Below are 22,184 nucleotides of genomic sequence, written 5' to 3'. Positions count from 1 at the left end.
GCCTTGCAATGTGCTTTTCGGAAGAGATCTCCACCCCCTCATACTCTTACGGATTTATGGACAGCCCTGCAGGATTCATGGTGTCAATTCCCTCCAGCACTATGTCAGACATAATTCAAGTCTATGCCACATTATGTTGCTGCACTTCTGCATGCTTGTGGGAGCCCTACACGATATTAGACAGGTGTATCAGTTTCTTTGGCTTTTCAGTGTATAATGTGTTCAAGAAATAACTGTCATTAAACAGCAGAAGAGTGCAAATCACCAGTAAGCGTGCAAAAATGAGTGACTTGCAATGAGTTTTAATGCCTACAGAGACTGAAAAAAGGCACATCTGAAGCAATTAAAAACTGAGGATCCAAATGTCCGAATAACACTCCATTTAGAAATAACCATAAGAACTGAATTTTGACATGCTAGACTCTAAGCTTAAATTCATTCATAACAGGTAGGGTGAAAGAAAAAAGATGCAGATCGATAATTTTGTGGCATGGTAATTATTTATTTACCACTTGGGCAACTAACTGACCAGGCAATTATGTCAAACTTTTCAGGAGGTTGTTGTTCCTTGAGTAATGTTTTCTAGTATTCAGATTCATTAAAAAATACTCATAAACTGTTTGCTGTTTAGTTTAAATTGTCACAAAATATCAAACACATTTCTGACATTAGTTAAATTTTGCCCATCCGATAATAAGAAATCAAACTTACCCGTTAGATTATTTAAAAAACAAAAATGGAATATAGAACCATGTAATATGGCTTAGGCATTCTGAATCAATTACACACTGCATTTTTTGTAGGATGTGCATACCAAATTTACAATAGAAAACAACAAATTTTATTAATATCTTTGTAAATATGTAAGGAAATATTATTGCTTGAGTGTGAGATAATGTATAGGTCCTCTGCTTTTAACACTTTACATAAACAATCTGTTTGATGGTATTGATAGCGGCCTTAGACTGTTTTGCCAATGACGCTGTAGTCTACAGGAAAGTAGTATCACACAAAAGTTGTGAACAAATCAATGAGGATTTGCAGAAAATAAATGTGTGGTGTAATGACTGGCAGTTATCTCTCAGTATTAGTAAGTGTAATCAACTGCGTATAACAAGGTGCAAATCCCCATTAATGTATGAGTACAAAATAAATGATCAGTCTTTGGAAGCGGTAACATCAATCAAGTATCTGGGTGTGACTATTTGAAATGATCTCAAATGGAATGATCAGATTACACAAATAATGGGTAAGGTGAACTCTAGATTGTGGTTTATTGGTAGAATCCTGAAGCGATGCAGTCCTTCAACAAAGGAAATAGCTTACAATACGTTAGTTCATCCAGTCTTAGAGTATTGTTCATCTGTATGGGACCCTTACCAGTTGGGTCTGGTTGAAGAGATTGAGAAGGTCCAAAGAAGAGCTGCAAGATTTGTGACTGGTACATTTAGCAATCGCGAGAGCATTACAAATCTCATAGAAAGTTTGAAGTGGGACACACTTGCAGATAGATGACGCGCTAAACAGGAGGGTCTGCTCTCTAAATTCCAAAATCCAATCTTCACCGAGGATGTAGAGCATATATTATTACCACCAACTTTCAATCTGCATAATGATCATCATTCAAAGATAATGGAAATAAGATCTCGTACTGATGCATTCAGACAGTCGTTTTTCGCTGGCGCGATCTGCGAGTAGAACAGAGGGGGGGGGGGAATATCACTTTGGCGTGAATTGTGTCCTCCACCACACACCGCTTGGTGCCTAGTGCAGTATATATGTAGATGTAGATGGAGATGTAGATGTAGTGTATGCAGGCCAACCAACAATTGTTTTTCCCTACACACTGTTCATGAATGAAAGAGGGATGAGTGGAAAATGACAGAGATATAAGAGGTGCCCTCTACCACACACCATAAGGTAGCTTGCAGAGTATAGATATAGATGTAGATGTCTGAATCTGTGGTACTATAACATGTGAAGCTAAGTTTTTATTTATATTACTCTCTGTAATTATACTTATTTTAACCAACTGTACTCCTGACTGTTAGTGTGCACTTAAGTGTTTGAGTATACTCCCATAGAAATATGTATACTTTGTCTGTCTAAAATGAAATACAAAATGCAATTAATGTCCCCAATAATGAATAGTTTTATAAAGATTCTGTCTTAACAAGGTGGAATAAGTGTTACCTAAGACATTGTGGCAACGCACTACTACGTGTTTGTGTCCACCACCTGGCTGCCCTTGCAGATAATCTCATGTTATAGCAGACAATGCGCAGCCCAGCAAAAACCACAGCATTCTAGGACAAGAGTTTTCTCTTCCACATGTTTCTTTGCCACAGTGCCTGGGTTTTACCCAAAAAGCATGCTACAGGAACCACTCTGAACTCCCAATACTTCCCACACTGCTGCCAAGCTGTCTACATGATCAGCACAGTGATTAAAAGTTCCTTGTGTGTTTAAATTATTAATTTATCAGAAGTTAATGGATTGCCATAGTGCAATAAAATAGGTGCATGACCTGTGTAAACATCAAAGGTAATTTGGTTTTATGTGCCTATTAAGCAAACAATATTGCAAGCTTCCCTTGACACCCATGGAGAACTAATTGGTATAGGACTGACACAATATTTTGGGACATAAATGACTCAGCACCACCTCACCTTGGCCTTTATGACTGTGGAATATCTGCTTGACAGAGCCCATTTTGATATAGCAAGTTCAGTGTGATCTAACCCCATTGTCAACTACGTAACCTATATACAAAGACAGTAACTTGTTCTCGAAAGAACAGTTACTGTTGATGACCGTGCAGCTTTTCCCTGTAATAAATGATGACTAACTGAAAACCTCAGCTGCCAACAGGTGTTGTTGATATACCTCGATGTGGACAGCTGAAAATGTGTGCCCTGACCGGGACTCGAACCCGGGATCTCCTGCTTACATGGCAGACACTCTATCCATCTGAGCCACCGAGGACACAGATGAATAGCGCGACTGCAGGGACTTATCCCTTGCACACTTCCCATGATACTCACATTCCCAACTGTCCACAATTCTACATATGTATTGTACCTTATAGACATTTGCCCAACCACTCATTACTCGTGCACACTTTGGCGATTCCCGTAAGAGTTTGGGCAACCTGTGCGCATTCGCACAGACAAAGGTCAATGGCTGGGTAGTCTTTAAGTACATATACGAAGACAGTAACTTGTTCTCGAAAGAACAGTTACTGTTGATGACCGTGCAGGTTTTTCCTGGAATAAATGATGAATAACTGAAAACCTCAGCTGCCGACAGGTGTTGTTGATATACCTTGATGTGGAGCAGGAGATCCCGGGTTCGAGTCCCGGTCGGGGCACACATTTTCAGCTGTCCATATCAAGGTATATCAACAACACCTGTTGGCAGCTGAGGTTTTCAGTTAGTCATCATTTATTCCAGGGAAAAGCTGCACGGTCATCAACAGTAACTGTTCTTTCGAGAACAAGTTACTGTCTTTGTATATATAGTTAAAGGCTACCCAGCCATTGACCTTCCTCTGCGCGAATGCGCACGGGTTGCCCAAACTCTTATGGGAATCGCCAAAGCGTGCATGAGTAATGAGTGGTTGGGCAAATGTCTATAAGGTACAATACACATGTAGAATTGTGGACAGTTGGGAATGTGAGTCTCACGGGAAGCGTGCAAGGGATAAGTCCCTGCAGTCACGCTATTCGTCTGTGTCCTCAATGGCTCAGATGGATAGAGCATCTGCCATGTAAGCAGGAGATCCTGGGATCGAGTCCCAGTCAGGGCACACATTTTCATCTGTCCACATTGAGGTATATCAACAACACCTGTTGGCAGCTGAGGTTTTCAGTTAGTCATCATTTACGTAACCTATTTTGGTGCCACGCATGTGGCCAAGGATGAAATCCAAATGTTATTAGATTAGTTTTGTCAACATACCACAAGTTCATTATTGAACTTTGCGATTTCTTTGGTTATTGTACTGGATTAGTCACTACATTCTCAATTCATAAGTAGTATGAATTTTGCCTTGATCATTTTTGTCAGATTAGATATGCTCACATTACCCATGTAAGTCCAATTAACTGTGTATGGCATAGTTTTTAATCCTTGTATTAAATTAGCCACCTTTGCTGTACCACAAGAATATTAATAATGTTGTTTCATGTTGCCTGAAGAGACTATATTAACTGATCTTTCCGAGAGATGTTGGGTACTCATCGCATGTTGTGGTATACCAATTGGCACAAGGTTCTTTTGTTCATATACATTTCTGCAAGTTTGTGCAACTGATTGTGCCTTGTTAATGTCCCAATAAAGTAACTACTCAAATCTGGATGTTCTATCATGACACGTTTCCATGATTTACCATTCTTTTTCACCCTGCTTGCCTAGTAATACTGCGGTATTTGTATGTCATGTTCAGTGAGCAACAAATTCTCACAACATGTACACACAGATAATTTGTATAACTGACATCAGAAATAAGTGTGTAGAAATGGCCTTGTGAGAAGCTGTTGTAACTGAGATCTGGGCTCTTGCAATGTGTTTACCATGAAAAGTACACACTATCGGAAATGAGACGAACTGATACGTCAAATCACAGCTATATGTGCCTATTTAATATTTATGCATATATTACTATAGAGCTGAACTTTACATTAAGAACAATAATAACTATCTTGAGGCATACCTCAGGGCACTGGATTGAGCCCTTTTTATTCTTGATGTATATCGATGATCAGACAGACAAAAAGGTTTTTGTAAAGAAAAAAATCTGGTGCAGAGATTGGCAAATTGTGTAACATTTTCATAAATGTAAAACTGTGCACTTTACAAAATAAAAACGTCCATTGACTACAATATCAATGACTCACTTGCAATTAATCAACTCATATAAATATTGGATGTAAAAATTTGTTGGGATATGAAGTGGAATGAACATATATACTTCACTGTAGATGAAGGAGGTGGCAGACTTTACTTCATAGGTTGGATAATGGCAAAATGCAATCAGTCTACAAAGGAGATAATTTACCAAATATCCGTGTGGTGTATCCCAGAATATTGCTCAAATAGGTTTAACAGTGGAGTCTGAAAGTACACAAAGAAGAGTAGCATGGATAGTGAAAGATTTGCTTAACCCCCAGGAGAGAGTCACAGACATGCTGAAAACCTAAACTGGCAGACCCTTGATGACAGATGTCTGCAATCCCATGAAAGCCTTCTCACAAAATTTCAAGAACAAGTACTAAGTGAGGAATCGAGGAGTATACTGCAGCCTCATATGTATCAGTCCTGTAGAAACTATGAAGCCAAGCTTAGACTAATTACCACATGCACATGGGCACTTAACTAGTAATTTTTCATATGTCCCATTTGCAAATGGAACAGGAAGAAATCTTAATTCTTGTTACTATGGGACAATCCCTCTACCATTTTCTTCATTGTGGTTTTCAGAGTAAGGATGTCAATGTAGATGTAAATATATGGTCATTCACTGGACTCAAGTTTTGAAGTCAAAACCAAAATTCTAACTTTAAACTTTAAGTAAATAGTGTGATGGAAGCTCTAAAAAATGTAACTGGAGAATCATTATGATCCATAATGATGATCACCAAATGATACTGTTATTTTCCCAATAATGAGCACCAATATTTCTGTTTTAACAGCTACAAGTCAGTCTTTCCCATGGTGAAAATATTGTCTCTTGCAAAATCATGGGTTGCCATGATTTGTATTTGTGCTAGATCACCACACCACATGGGGAAGAAGAAATCGTGAAATATAGTTCATATTTGGCATGATATAGATACCAAATTTTTCTTCTTTTTTTTTCTTGTAAAATGTCTAACAAGCAGCATCTGCTGCTATTTGGCCCACAGATAAAGTAGCAGCCATGTGAACATGTTCTCTCAGATGGTACTTATCCACAAAATGTCAGCTGTGTGATTATGGGAAAAAAGATGCTCTTTCTTCATTGCTAGTGAACACAACACTAAAATTACATTCAAGAGAGAATGGAAGAAACTCTGCATTAGTATGCTGGACTATTCCTTCCTAACATTTTTAAAGAAGAAGAGAGGACTTTTGTAGAGAGTTTTGTGCACTATCAAAAGGGCTAACATTTTACCATGCTCCTAAATTTAAGCAAATTTTCCTAATTACACTATTTTTCTATAATTTGAACTTATTACTGTAATTTCTCAGCAGTGGAGGCTGTTGACAGTGCATCTGACACACTACAGTTAGCAGCTGTCCAGCACTGTAAGAGGTGTGATTAGAGCGTCATTTGTGCTGACCCGATAGCAGCACAGAGCTAAGCAAGTGACCACGTGCCTGTCTTGTTCAGTATGTTGGTTGAGCTCTGTTAAATATCACCATGCCAGGCATGGACACATTAATGGCCATAAAATTTTCATTAGGAAATCAATCAAAGAACCTTTACAATATAATCCTGTCACTGAAATAAGCCTAGAACATGTATGAATGCATGGTCTCAAAGAGGTATGACCAAACCTTCCCAGGCATCCAGCCATGTCACATGTTTGTATATCCTTGAGATTTTGGCTGAGTGAAACATTAACCATTGTCAAGTGGTAATTATATGCATTTTGGTTGCAAGACTTCTTACTGAATGCGATGCCAGTAGTGCTCAGTTCATCACAACATAAAGCAATGTTTTGGTCCCTTATCTACCATGCTGCAACTTGCAATGGGTGGTAGCTAACCTATTCATGGAAACTTTTGAGAATATTACCTTCAACACAGCTGCTGCAAAATCAATTTGCTTTTACTACTATTTTGACAACACATTTGTTGTCTGACCACCCTGACATGAAAACCAGGAAGAAATCTTGTCATACTTCAATAGCATTCCTGACTACTTCAAATTAATGATGGAAGCTGAAAAATGTGGTGCCATGACTTTGCTTTGTCTTCATCCAGCAAAAACCCAGTGAATGTCTCAGCTCCTTTGTATACAGAAAATTCAGTCACACAGACTGGTATTTCCATGCTTTCATGTAGAACCACCCGGCTCAAAAGCACGCTGTTCTTCAGAGCTTGGATCATTGAATGGAATCTGCCTCTGATGCCAGAAACTTTCCACAAGAACTTTTTCTGTGAGAATGGTTAAAACAACAAAAAAATATTGCTAGTAATTCCAGAAAGTATCCACAAGCAGGAAAATCACCAAAAAGAAGAGTAAAAGGGTTTTGGTTTTGCATTTTGTGCTTCAGTGACAGGAAAGTGAGACAACTCCTGACAAGACTTAACATCAAGTCAACCTATAGGCTTCCAGTTGAAATATACCAACCAATAAAGTCTGTGGAAGATAATGTAGGCCTCACAATTTACATTGTTCACAAAATACTAGACAAGTACAGACTATACACAACACAACAACACCAGACTGGGCTTCTACATCTACATCTAGGTACATACCTTGCAAGCCACTGTATGAAGTGTGGTAGAGAGTTCCCTGTATCACTACTGATCATTTCCTTTCCTGTTCGACTCATAAATAGAGTGAGGGAAAAACAGTTGTCTATATGCCTCTGTACAAGCCCTAATCTCTTCAATCTTATCTTCATGGTTCTTATACGAAATGTACATTGGCAGCAGTGGAATCATTCCATAGTCATCTACATCTACATACATACTTCGCAATCCACCATACAGTGCGTGGTGGAGGGTACCTCGTACTACAACTAGCATCTTCTCTCCCTATTCCACCCCCAAACAGAACGAGGGAAAAATGACTGCCTATATGCCTCTGTACAATCCCTAATCTTTCTTATCTTATCTTTGTGGTCTTTCCATGAAATATAAGTTGGCGACAGTAAAACTGTACTGCAGTCAGCCTCAAATGCTGGTTCTCTAAATTTCCTCAGTAGCGATTCATGAAAAGAACGCCTCCTTTCCTCTAGAGCCTCCCACCCGAGTTCCTGAAGCATTTCCATCCTCAAAGGCCAGTTCTCTAAATTTTCTCAATAGTACCCTCAAAAAAATGGTGCTTTCCTTCTAATGATTCCCATTTGAGTTTCTGAAGCATCTCTGTAATACCTGCATGTTGTTGAAACCTACCGGAAACAGCCTGCCTCTAAATTGCATAATGTCTTCCTTTAATCTGACCTGGTGCAGATCCAAAACACTCAAATAGTACTCAACAATGGGTTGCACTAGTGTCCTATATGCAGTCCCCTTCGCAGATGAAGTATACTTTCCTAAAATTCTCCAAATAAGCCAAAGTTGACCATTTACCTTCCCTACTACAATCCTTAAATGCTCATGCCATTTCATATAGCTTTGCAGCATTACACCTAGATATTTAATTGATGTGACTGTGTCAAGTACCACACTATTAATGCTGTATTCAAACATCACATTTCATTCTTCTACATTTAGAGCTAGCTGCTGTTCATCACACCAACTACACATTTTGTCTGTCATCTTGTATCCTCCCCGTGTCTCTGATGAACACTCACATCGAGGAAAATATGCTGGGTTCTGACACTTAAGAAGTTTATGAGTCACTCATACCTGGGAACTTATTCCATTTGCTTGTAACTTTGTTAACAGTCAGCAGTTGCATCATCTCAAATGCTTCACATAAATCTAGGAATATGGATTCTGCCTATTGGCCTTCATCCACAGTTCACAGGATACAATATGAGAAAAGGCAAGCTGGGATTCACAAGAATGATGCTTTCTAGAACAATGCTCATTTGTAGACAGAGGCTTTTCCCTCTCAACAAAATTTATTATATTCAAACTGAGAATGTGTTCAATGATTCTGCAGCAAACTGATGTTTAGGATATTGATCCATAATTTTGTGGATCCGTTCTTTTACACTTCTTTTATATATGAGCCACCTGTGCTTTTTTTCCAACCACTTGGGACTTTGTGTTGGGTGAGAGATTTATGATAAATGCAAGCTAAGTAGGGGGCCAATGCTGTAGAGCTCTTACTGTAAAATAAAATTGGAATTCCATCAGAACCTTGTGACTTATTTGCTTTCAACTCTTTCAGTTGTTTCTCTATGCCATCAATGCTTATTACTATGTCCTCCAGAAGGAGACCTGTGTGATGGTCAAATGACAGTGTGTTTGTATGCTTCTCCTGGATGAATGATTTCTTAAATGTGAAATTTAAAACTTTGGCTTTACTTTTGCTATCTTCTACTGTCACACTTGATGGTCAATGGGTGACTGGATTGAAGCCTTAGATCCACTTAGCAATTTTACATAGGACTGGAATTTTCTTGGGTTCCCTGCAAGATCTTCTTCTTAAGTGTGAGGGTGGTACTTGTTGTAAGCTTTGTGTATCAGTTTTGTCACATATACACAAATTTCTATTAACTGTGGCCTGTCATCATCTGCGGATTCTCTTTTGAACTGAGAGTTCAACAGCCTTTGCTTCCTCAGCATTTTTCAAATTTTGTTCTTAAACCATGGTGGGTCATTTCCCTCCTTAATGTACTTACTGGGCACATACTTCACCAGAGTATGATTTACAATCTGTTTAAAATTTGCCCATAATTCCTCTACATCAATCATACTGGAACTAAATGGTGTCAATTCATTGTCTAAATGGGATGCTATCAACTGTCTATCTGCTCTTTCTAGCAGAAATACTGTCCCGGCTTCTTCACTGATTTATTAACTTTATGAACCAAAGTCACTAGTGTGATGTCTTCATAGTCACTAATCCCTGTCTATACACTAATACTGTTGATTAGGTCAGGCCTGTTTGTAGTGTCAAAGTGTAAAATATTTACATTGTGTGTGGGCTGTCAAACCAACTGCTTAAGACAGTTTTTGAAAAGGATGTTCAAAAGAATTTCTCAAGACTGTCTGTCTGCACCCTGTGCAATGAATCCATAGACATCCCAGTCTATAGTCCATAGGTTAAAATTGTCTCCAACTAATATTGCATGATCTGGGTATTTCCATGCTACTGTCTGCAGACTTTCTTTCAATGACTCTGAAACCATCACAGTGGCATCGAGTGACTGGTAAAAACATTCAACAATTAACTTTATTTCACATACATCTGCTATTTGCCACCAGATAATTGCACTGTCACATTCAAATTTGGCCTCAACAGAGACAATATATTTGTCAACTGCAATGAACACACCCACTCCTATGGCATTTAATCTGTCTTTTTGATATACATTCAATTAATTGCTAAATATCTGAGAGATTTCTACTTCTGGTTTCTGCCATCTCTCTTTCTCATGAATTATTTGAGCATGAGAAGTTTCCTGGAGGGCAGTGAATTCAGGGACTTTGTTATGAATACTTTGACAATTTACTAACAAAATTTTGGTAGTTGAAGTGTCTTTACTTTGAATGCAGTTTGATTTTGCTATCTGTGTATCGAGTGTGAGTGTTCATTAGAGTACCTCAAACTACCATCTACCCTAAAAGACCCTCTTGTACACTCCACAAATACTCTGCTACATAAGTAGTTGCTTCCTTTGTGTAGTGTGTCCTCACCTATCAAGGGGAGCCCAATAACAAAGGTCCAGAAATCTGTGGCCAAGACTGTCACAGAGTCGATGAAGCCTTTAGTTGAGACCCTCCACTTGGCTCGAAACCAAAGGACCCCGATTCAGTCGGGGAACAATGCTGCAAATTGTGAGCTCTGCTTGCAGTCCACATGCAAGGCCAGCATCCTTCACCATGCCCAACAGCCACCTGCATGAAGTGAGGATGGCTTCAAAACCCAAGCGACAGGTGTCGTTGGTGCCAACATGAGCCACAACTTCCAGATGACTGCACTCTGCATTCTCAATAGCTGCAGGCAAAGCCTCCTCCACATTTTGGATGAAGCCCCCCTCCCCTCCCCTCCAGCAGAAATACCGAGTGCACATTGACTTTCTTTCTGGCCTTGAATGCTGTCTGCCTAAGGGGCTCCATAATGTGTCTAATGTTGGAGCTCACGATAACTAGTAAACCCCTGCCCCTGTGAGCCTGCTTGGACCCTCCTGGAGGAGTGGTCACCTGTCCATTTACAGAGTGAACGGGCAAGGCCAGATGGCCAACTTCACATTGGTCCTCTGCCTTGAGCAACGTGAACATGTTACAACCCACCATTTACCCTCATGTAAGGGCAGATCCACCATGTCGGATACACTAGGAGCTACATCCTGAAGCAGCAGCATGAAGATGACTAACCATAATCAAAAGTGCAGTCAGCTGTTTGTGAACTGCCACCAGTTCCTCCTGTGTCTGCACACAACATGCATATTCCCTACACATTGCAGTATTACTAACTTAAGAATTGACAATAAAAGCACAGACAGAAATGTGGACATGCAGCTTGATAATCTCCTGATGGGTCACCAAAGGAGCCTGACACTTTATGAGTCATGAGCTGAAATGAAAACTGCACCACAGACTGCCTGACAACACTTTACAGTTACAAAAATGTGAGATTGCACCTTTTTTTCTTTAAAAAAATGCAGGTAATTCAAGAAATATACTGTTAAGAAAGCACAGAAGAAGCTAAATACGTAACTTGCTACTCTCCATGTGTGTATCAGACAGCAGTTGTAGCCTGAACAGAGAAGTGTCTTTCTATCTGTTATCCTCAGTAATCACTGGTAGATGAAATTGAGGTGTGACATAAACAAAACTGCATTCAGTGGCATGTCTGTCATCATAAGGGCTAATGGTTTCTGTGCTAGCATAATAAAATAACATATAGAGCTCAAACTATGCTCACTAGACAAAACATTAGTAACTGCATTGAAAGAGGACACTGGTCACGTTGAAGCACTGTAGAAACTATAAAAGTGGTATCAGATGGTCGCATGACACTCCACCACTGACATTGAAGTGGTGTGTATGTGCCAGTCAGATGTATGGAACCAATGCAGTAAGATGGGTTGACATGTAAATATGACAGAATGGTGGAAGGGAGCTATCAAGTTTTGACGTGCCCATAACCATGCCATAAATGAAGTTGCCTCATTTGTTGGGTTGCTATATCAATGCAGACTACCTGATGTGTCTGCAAGAATGGTACATCATTCTCAGTCATGGCATAAGAACACTGGTCATCAAAAGATCCTAACTGACAAGGATCAGAGACAAGCTTTATGCCTTGTTAATGATATCTGCTTTAAAGGAACTGATGCTGTCAGTAAATGGTAGTCCATCGCATCCAGTTTCTGAATGTATGTTGCAAAGTGAACTGGATGCATCAGGCAGTTTGAGATAGGTACTTAGCAATGGGCTACTTCTCACAGCAGCAAATCTTCAGTGGACCAAACAACATAGAAACTGGACAACAGCTGACTGGAGGGATGTAGCATGGCCCAACTTTTCAAATGATGCAAGATATCAACTATACTAATGGGTCAATGAGGCACTTAACTTGCAGTGTATGGAGGGTGTAGTTCAGGCTGGAAGTTGTTCTGAGATGTTTTGGGGGTATTTTTCATATTATGACTTTGGCCTACTCATTCAGGTTACTGTGAACATGAACTATGATGGTTATTTCAACATTCTTATTCTACCTCTCCATGGTGAGTATGCTATGGACCCTCCCACATCCCAAGATAACAACAGCCATTTTCACAAGGCTCCAAACATAGCAACATGGACTAGCTCCACTTGTGATAATCTCATTCACTAACTATTTTTTCTGTTCACTGATCAATATGTGAATATATGAACTTTCCAATTTCTTATTCAAGTGTTCTTTTTCAAAACTTTATTGTTCAATGTATAGTTTACAGTCTGCTGATGGCAGCAGTGTAAATATTTCATATAAAAACATTTTCCTTAATGAAATATTCAAAATTCAGAGTTCACTAAAATCATGTGCTCTTCAAAATTCAACCCCACTAATGACTGTTTGTTTTAGGATTGGTATACTTTATTTGAAAGCCATTATTCCCATCTGTCTTAAGAACATCAACAATGTAAGGGAAAGATAGATTGCTACTTATCATAAAGATGGCATGTTAAGTTGCAGACAGGCACAACTAAAAGACATTTATGCATTAGCTTTCGGCCACAGCCTTCATCAGAAACTCACACACACTTTCATTCACACAAGCAGCACACCTCAAGAACACATAGCAGCCATCTGCAGCAGCTCGGACTGGCATTCTGCTCTGTCTTCTGGCCCCTGCCATTCTGTATTGGATGGCTGCTGTGCCATTTGGATATCATATGGAGGATCATGGGCTCAGCACACTGCTATAATGGTCATTTTCAGCTTCCTACACCTTGGAGCAACAACTTCTCAATTAACTGGCTCTTCAGGTAGCATCACGAGGCTGAATGCACCCTGTTCTGTCCCTCCCACCAAGGAAGAAACACTAGCAATACTGGGACTCAAACATGGGCCTCACATAGCAATCAGACATTCTGACCACTTAGCTGCAGAGGTAGATTGTTTTTGATTAACTGATATTTTAACTATCTAAATAAGGAATTATGCTGAACAGCTGGACTTAATAAGACTTCTGATTTAATTTTGATGTATAAGATTTGAATCTAGTGGGCTCTTTCTTGATAGTGGTCTCCATTAGAGTTACACTCTACCAAAACTACCATTCAGTAGTTTTGGTACAGTATATAAATGATCTAGTAAACAGTAGGATTACCTGTAGTGTTAGTAGCATTGGTAGGGCAAGAACATGATAAATATGTAAGAGAAAATCTGGGAGCCAACAACTTCTCTTTGGTTGTTTGGCACATAATTAGAAGCACCCATCTTTCAGTGTCTGTCCATTGTGTATTTTAAACCCTTACAGAATATGAACTGCATTTTATAAGTAATAAAAATTATTTGCTCTCATAACTTTGTCCTTTTATATAATGAAAGCAATTACTTTTGATAAAAGTACAGTTTACGTACACAAACATAAAAAATCTATATAATTATTATTGTTATTTTGTAATCAATAAAATGTTCTTCATCATGATCAAAGGCAAAGTTCCTGTTATTAGTGATAAATGTGAACATTGTTTATGAATAACAGAAAGATGTTTTACATATGTTCAATGAAGTATTGAAACAATGTTAGGCATACTTTTTTTGCAGTTTTTTTAATTTACCTTTTCTTTGAGGAGATTGCATTTTATAGAACTACATGATAAATCTGTATTATTATTTTTAATTTTTACTGCCACATCCCTCTTTTTCATGTTACAAATCAACAATTTTCGAATAAAAGCTGAATTAAACACTGGCAGTTTCAATTTTTCTATAAATACCATTTATTTTTAAGTAACAGACAAGTGGATAACTATGTAGAGCAAAATGTTCCATAGGTTATGCAGGCTTTCATATATCCTGACTCAGTTTCTAGATGGTTCACCAGTTCCATTTTCTAGGTGGATCTAATAAGACACTGATTGCATATGTAAACAAAGTAATTGATATGAGGTAACATGTGCTGTAACACACCTAATGTATAGGTAACGTGGGTATGACCTTAAGTAACCGAGGCTACTAGGATAACTACCATAGTCCATGCTTGCTTACGAGAGTTTACAACAGCCTACAGTAGTTTTACAAATCTAGTCTCCAGCCAATTAACACCCACATCCACAGTTCAGCACATAATAAATTCACCAATTAACAGTGTTATTCAACCCTGATGGCCGCCATCCTTTCCATATGAAGCTGCAGCACTAGTAAATGTGTGTTTGGACACTGACTCATTGCAAAAGTATACAGGACTCCTCACTAATGGCTTGACTTTTATGCAGTTGCACCACCATTGATGTTGACTAATAGATTTATAATAACATTTCATCCAGTTGCTAATAAAAAAATAAAAAGAAAAAAAAGGTGCAGTTCATATAATTTTGACTACCAGGTTTTAATACATAACATATAAAATACTACCCTGCCTTGGAGTGCACTAGCCAACAAACCTACCAGTACTATGATTTGCCTAAGTCTTACACTCAAATTTGGCCCACTATTTTCCCCATACCACTCAAAGCACTTTTTTATTGATTGAGCCCTTCCACCAAAAGCGAGATATTGTACCCCACAGCAATCAGTTTCCATTCCATATCATTTATATCATTGTGTTCATCCTCATCTTAGTTTCACATTAGCGCACTTTCCTTTCTTTTTTCAGATGATGAAACTTCTGGATTCAAAAGACAGAGATTCTTATTTTTTTTTTTTTTTGCCCATGCAAGCTAATGGTTTACAACCAGCTACTATTAAAGTACAATTTTAGTTGTTATACAGAATTTATGAAGTTGCGTAATAACTTTATTTTACTGCTATGGTTGTATAGAGCAATCTTAAACAGCAGAAGCTTAAACTAAAATAGAAATAGAATCGACAGAACCTCCATCATAGGGTATGCAAAGGGAGAGAAAAATCATTTCCATAGGTCATTAACCTCTGCTCTTGAATACTGCAGCATTTCAACAAAAACATGTATCTGAGAATGTATTGTATGCTTGGAATGGTTCTTGCTATTTTCCCAGGTATTACTCATACTACAGATATGCATGCATTTTCTTTCTCTCCAGCATCAAATGGATGATGCTCCTATTACACCGAGCGAGGTGGCGCAGTGGTTAGACACTGGACTCGCATTCGGGAGGACGACGGTTCAATCCCATGTCCAGCCATCCTGATTTAGGTTTTCCGTGATTTCCCTAACTCACTCCAGGGAAATGCCGGGATGGTTCCTTTCAAAGGGCATGACCAACTTCCTTCCCCATCCTTCCCTAATCCGATGAGACCGATGACCTCACTGTCTGGTTTCCTTCCCCAAAACAACCAACCAACCTCATATTACATGGTAGTTTGTCCCAGAATCTCTTATGGCTCAGTATACTTTCAAAAATTCTTCAATGTTTAATAGTATCTTATGTTATGCTCAGTTCAACCAGGAGGTAAAATTCCTAGTGTTGACAACAGAAATACTTAAAAGCAGAGAGCATTATTTTTTAGATTTTGAAGCCTGCATGATTTTTCCTCAGGGAGGAAAGAGGGATAGATCAGGGTAAGCTGGAAACAAGGAGTATGTCACTTGAACCCTAGACTGAGAGGGACCCACTTGTAGTGAGGAAAAAGAAAGTCAAAGATGAAAGAGTAGATGTCAGAGAGAGTACAAGAAAACAGATTGGACATTGGTACGCACTGTTCTAGCTTAAGTTCAGAGATGACAAAGTGATGTGTGTTAAAAAGCAAGATAAGTGAAAAGCGTGATGAATAATGTAATTAAGAAATCAGAGGAAAGACAGAAAAAAGAGGGAAAGAAACATTAATAAAGATACAGTGGGAGTGGTGAGAATGAGTGGTGGAGGATGAAGACATAAGGCATGCTGAGCTATTGGAAGTTCTAGGACAAACCACCATGTAACAAAATTCTACTACTGTGAAAAAGGGATGTTGTTAGTAAAAATTAAATACAGGGAAGTGGCAGGATGCAATTTCCCACTGGTTGAACTTCATTATTTACTCCATTACTTTTTATCATGTATGAATGTATGCTCTTGTGGCAATATACTTTAATAAAATATTCTCAGGTTTCAAAACACACCAAGTGGTTAACTGCCCATGAGCTTCTATCAGAGATCTCTGCCATTGTCAAATGGTTGACTGTCATGTGAGTGTCACTGCCATGCTTATATAGCTGTGCCAACAACAGTGATATCTCTAGTGCCCATTTCTGCACCATATATGGCAATGCTTTGGTGGTGCAGCCATCACAATATCAAAACATTGTCATATATGATGAGGGACTGGGCACCAGTGGTGTCACTGGCAGTGGCATGGCTATATAAGCATAGCAATGGCATTCACACCATAGTTCACCCTGTCCCTTCTATCATCTCTAAACTGAAGTTGACACATTGCTTACCAATGTGCACTCTTTGATGTCTTAATCTCTCTGGAGCCTTATCCATTATCTTTGTCTCCCCACATGCTTACTACAGGTGAATCCCTCTTAATCTAATAACCCATCATCTGCTCCTTGTTGCCACCCTCTCCCAACTAATTGCACATTCCCTCCTGTGGAAGAAACATATAAGTGTCTACTTTTCATGGCTTTGATCTGCAGTACTTGGAATTTTTCCAACTAGAAGTAAACAATGGCCAAACAGTCTGTCTCCTCATAATTCAAAAGTTTTCTCACTCAAATTTTACAATTAGTAGAATATCTTTTGTAACTTCAGTTAAAAACAGTGAACATTTGATATTTTTGTTATTCAGCTAGGTGAAGAGCTGTTTGGTCATGCAGGAAGGATTTGTCTGGAGGTGTAATAAAAGGTCATATAAATTATTAAGTACTCTCTAAAGCACTGGAGGGGACTAGAAAATGCTGTTCAGGCCCTAGACCCAATGAAGGGAAACTCCTAATCTACACCTCCACATGGTAGAGTGTGGGCAACATCACTTCATGTGATGGCTAATGTAGACAGGGACCTAGGAATGGCCGGGATAAGTCATCACCCCAGCATTTGCTGGGCAGGGCGACCTCTTGCCCTGGAAATGAGAAATCATTTCCAAAGGCAGAAGAACCAGCTGATAGTCAACAGCATAGAATGTGGAAGATAACAGGAAACTACCACATTAAAGAACTACAGATATCCCAAGCACCAGCAGTAAACTACGCCAGTATATTCTCTAAACTTTCCTGGAGACAAAGTAGTTCCCCAGTCAGATCTCTGGGTGGGGACTGCAAAAGATACAGACAAGGTGAAGAAAAAGAATCCCAATTTTAACATAGCAACTTGGCATGTGAGAACACTGCTTCGGTGTAGCAAATTAGGGAACCTAAAACTTGAAATGGAATGAATGGAAATCTGGACCCTGGGCATATCTAAGATGAGATGGCTCCAACCTGGTGATTCCTTGTCTGAAGAATACAAATTCATTCACACTGGAACTGACCAAGATAGACCAGGAAAGGGAGGAACTGGAATAATTTTGAGAAGCAACTAAGGCTCATGTGTTCAAGGGATATGTGCAGTATAGCTCTCAAATAATACTATTCAAACTTGAAACTAAACCAAAGGACACTGTGATAATAAAAGTATACATGCCAAGATCCAAATAAGAAGATGCAGTCATTGATGACATATACAAAGAAATAAGTAACGCGGTGAGAAGGGTTAAGGGAGATGAAAACCTGATTTTCATGGGTGACATCTGTGCAGAACTAATAAATAATGCTGGTAACAGCACGAAAATGATGCTGCTTAAACTTATTAGGTCCATCTATAACACAGGAGAGATATGGACAGACTTTCAGAAATACATCATTGTTCCTACATCAAAAGGCAGCAGCTACAAAATGTGAACAGTACTGAAATTTAAGCCTAATATCACGTACTTCAAAAGTTCTCATAAAAATAATTCTGAAGAGAATTGAAGAGAAGGTGGAGGATATGCTGAGTGAAGATCAGCTTGTTTTCAGAAGGGGATTGGGAACAAGAGAAGTGATTCTGGCATTGAGACGCCTTATCAAAAAGCAATTACAGAAAAATAAACCAACTTATATTGCTTTTGTAGACCTGGAAAAGGCATTTGATAATGTTATCTGGCAAGAGATGTTCAGAGTGCTGAGGAAAAGTGGAATGAAGTACGAAGACATCCGTGTGATACTCAGTTTCTATAAGAATGAGCTGGCAGTGATTAGGAACTGTCACCTGGGACAAGAAGCAAATATTAGAAAAGGGGTAAGACAAGGATATGCTCTTTCTCCTCTTATATTCAGTGCTTACATCTGGAAGCTATAGACCAAATTTGAGAAACTCCTGAGGTGGGGATCAAAATTAATGGGCAGAAGATAGACATGCGATGTTATGCAGATGATATTCTATAGTCATGGAGACAAAAGAAGATCTAGATGAAGTCCTCAGAACAATGGAAAGGATTCTATGCAATCAGCACATAGAAAGAGAATAAACAAGAAAAAGACTAAAGTAATGGTATTCAGTACAGAAGCAGAGTATGAACCTCCGAGAATGAGAACTGGAAGAGAGGAGCTGGAAGTGATAGAGGAATTTACCTACCTGGAAAGCAAAATCACAAGGGATGGTAGAAGCCAGAAAGAAATTGTGAGCAAAATACAACAGGCCAAAATTGCATTTAATCTGGGGAGATACTTTCTCGCCAGCAAGAACATCAGTCTGAAAATAAGGAAATGTATCATGAAAGCTTTCATTTGACTTAGTTTTAGGCCAGGCAGGTTACAGGGGGAGGATCCAGATGGCATGGGTTGTGAAGCAGCCATTGAAATCTTGCATGTTGTGCTCTGCTGCATGTTGTGCCACTGGGTTGTCCACCTTGTTTCGGGCAACAGTTTGACAGTGGCCATTCATTTGGTTGACAGCTGGTTGATTGCCATACCACTGTAAAATGCTGTGCAGTGTTTGCAGCAGGGCTGGTATAACATGGCTGCTTGCACAGGTGGGCTAGCCTCTGATGGGGTAGGATAAGACTTTGACACAAATGGAGAAGGTGGTGCTGGGTGGGTGGATTGGGCAGGTCTCGCGTCTGGGTCTTCGACAAGGATATGACCCCTGTGACAGGGAATTGGGGGTGGGATTGGCATAGGGATGGACTAGGATGTTGTGGAGGTTGGGTGGGTAGCGGAACACCACTTTGGCAGGGGATGGAAGTTCTTGGGTAGGATGTCCCTCATTTCAGGGCATGACGACAGATAATCAGAGCCCTGGTGAAGGGCATGGTTCAGTCATTCCAGTCCCGACTGGTATTGAGTGACAAGGGGGGTGCTTCTTTATGGTTGGTTCTTGGTATAGATGTGAGGATCAGGTGTGTGTGGGGATATGTCACAGGAGATCTATTTGTGTATTAGGTCTGGAGGGTATTGACTGTCTACAAAGGCCTTTGTGAGACCTTCAGCATATTGGGCGAAGGTGTTCTCATCACTGCATCTGTCACGGCTGGCCAGGCTGTATGGGAGAGATTTGTTGGTGTGGAAGGGGTGGCAGCTGTCAAAGTGCATGTGCTATTGGTGATTGGTGGGTTTGAAGTTGACCGAGGGGTGGATGGAACCATCTAAGAAGAGGAGATCAACATCTATGAAGGAGGCACAATGTGTGGACGAGGACCAGGTGAAGCAGATTGGGAGAGAAGGTGTTGAGGTTGTGGAGGAATGAAGGTGAGTAGTTCTGTCCTTGGGTCCATGTTATAAAGATGTCATCGATAAACCTGAACCAGACTGAGGGTTTGTGATTTTGGGAAGCTAGAAATGTTTCCTCTAGGTGTCTTTATCATGTTGTCCATTAAAGTCTCAGTGTACTTGTATACCTCCAATATTCTCCTTGCTCTTTGATAGGTCTTGTCCCAAATTTGTCTCTCAGAAATTTCCTGTTCAGGATCAACCATTTATATTCATAGTGATCATCTGTGTATAATGGTATTTGACTTTGGTGTACAAAGCTACACATTACTTATTACAGCTTTTCCTAGTTAGTCAGTATGCTTTTTCTAGCTTACTTATTTGAATTCCCAAGAATATATCCAGCAAGGGGTAGAGGAGGGTAGTTGTGCCTCCCGTCATCCCCCCACAATTCTGAAGAACACTTTCTAAACTGAACTAGTATCCTGCCCTATCAAATTCACAGATGAATCAATTTAATATCTGTTTGAATAATGCCAGAACATATAATGCATATTCAAACAATGTACACAGAGTCATTTTTTGTGAGATCACAAAACCATTCTGTCATTCAACAAGAATCTAGCATGAGTTGCCTCACCCCAGCTCAGATTATAGGTACACTCTTGTGAGTTGCTACTGATAACTTTTTTGAATGAACTGGTTCCAGTCACACTTGTAATTAAATGAAACAATGAACCTTCACAATTCAGTCATATTCAGTCTGTGAACTCTGTTGATGTTGCTTTGGTATTTTGTCTTATCTGACACCCACTGCCCCACCTTGGTAGCTTGGAAAGTACAATATTAAGCGCTATAAATCCTATTTTTGTTGAGCTCAAACCCTCTTAGATACTGTATTTGATCCATTTGTTTCCATCAGTCTGGTTACCTCCAGCAACACGCATTGAAAGACTAAATGAGAGTGAACATTTTTCTGCCTAACAACTGTTCTGATCTCTAATTTTTCTGAGAGCACGCATCTGAATTTAAGTCATAATATGATGCTATTCAGTGCCTTTTGGATAGGGCACCATATTTTCTTCTCTAGAACTAGTCATGTACCATTTTCTTATGAGCAGGTCTGTATATGTTCATAAAGTAAAGATCATGATGTTATGTTTAACCTACATTTTTGATCTATTTTAAGCAGTATCTGGGAATTGAAACCTACTCCACACATTAACATCATTTTCTAACTCCCTCCCATAAATATTGTCCAAGTTGTGGGTCCAGCTGGAGTTTGTTCCTACTCAGTAAGTCCTTACAATATAACTAACAGATGTAATATAAATGAGAATCCTCTATATTTCCACAATGACTCTTCCATTCTACACCAGTGTGTTCCCTCTTTTGAAATTTCCTGACAGATTAAAATCATGTCCTAGACAGTGGACCTTACCTTTTGCATGGAACACTCATACCAATTGAGCAAACAGGTCATGAATTATGACCTGCTCCAACGGCATCACTTCTGCCAGTACCTCGTCCTACTTTTCAAACTTCACAGAGGCTCTCCTGTATAACTTGAATGACTAACACCCCTGGAAAAACCTAGGGGAGGTTTTCAGAATGATTATCCATTGTTTTGAAATTTCTGGGTGATTTTTGATGTGTCAATGCATCCTCCTCATGTAAGGCATGAATCAAAGCAAATGCCTAGTCACTTGGCTTTGTAGCCTTTGATGCCCCAAGATATTTTTAGCATTTTTGTATACTTCTGAATCATCCTGTCTCCACATGGCTCTTATAGCTAAGTTGTTATCAAGTCTTCTTTTGGTGTTATATGAGATTTTAGACGTGGGGATTATTTCTATCCTTTCCTCATTTCTTCAAGGCTAGGAGCTCAACTGACTTGGACTGTCTTGATACATAAAGCGTTTACCAGCAGATTCACAGCTGTAAAGATTTTCAAAATATTTGACCATGTACACTATGTAATCAAAATTGTCCAGACACCTGGCTGAAAACGACAAGTTCGTGCTGCCCTCCGTCAATAATACTGGAATTCAGTACGGGCCTTAA

General features: G+C 39.3%; 1 protein-coding gene and 1 non-coding gene across 2 annotated transcripts in view; both read right to left on the bottom strand.

Annotated features, from left to right (window-relative positions):
• LOC126183218 (histidine ammonia-lyase-like) overlaps positions 1-22,184 on the bottom strand; it is a 262,464-nt gene that overhangs the window by 29,466 nt on the left and 210,814 nt on the right. The window lies entirely within an intron of this gene.
• On the bottom strand, positions 2,912-2,986 carry Trnat-ugu (transfer RNA threonine (anticodon UGU)). The gene has a single exon. It is a non-coding gene; the product is annotated as a tRNA-Thr (tRNA).

This window comes from Schistocerca cancellata, chromosome 4 (genome assembly GCF_023864275.1).
Source record: "Schistocerca cancellata isolate TAMUIC-IGC-003103 chromosome 4, iqSchCanc2.1, whole genome shotgun sequence".
NCBI classification, from domain to species: Eukaryota; Metazoa; Arthropoda; class Insecta; order Orthoptera; family Acrididae; genus Schistocerca; species Schistocerca cancellata.
This window is presented reverse-complemented; position numbering and strand designations above follow the sequence as displayed.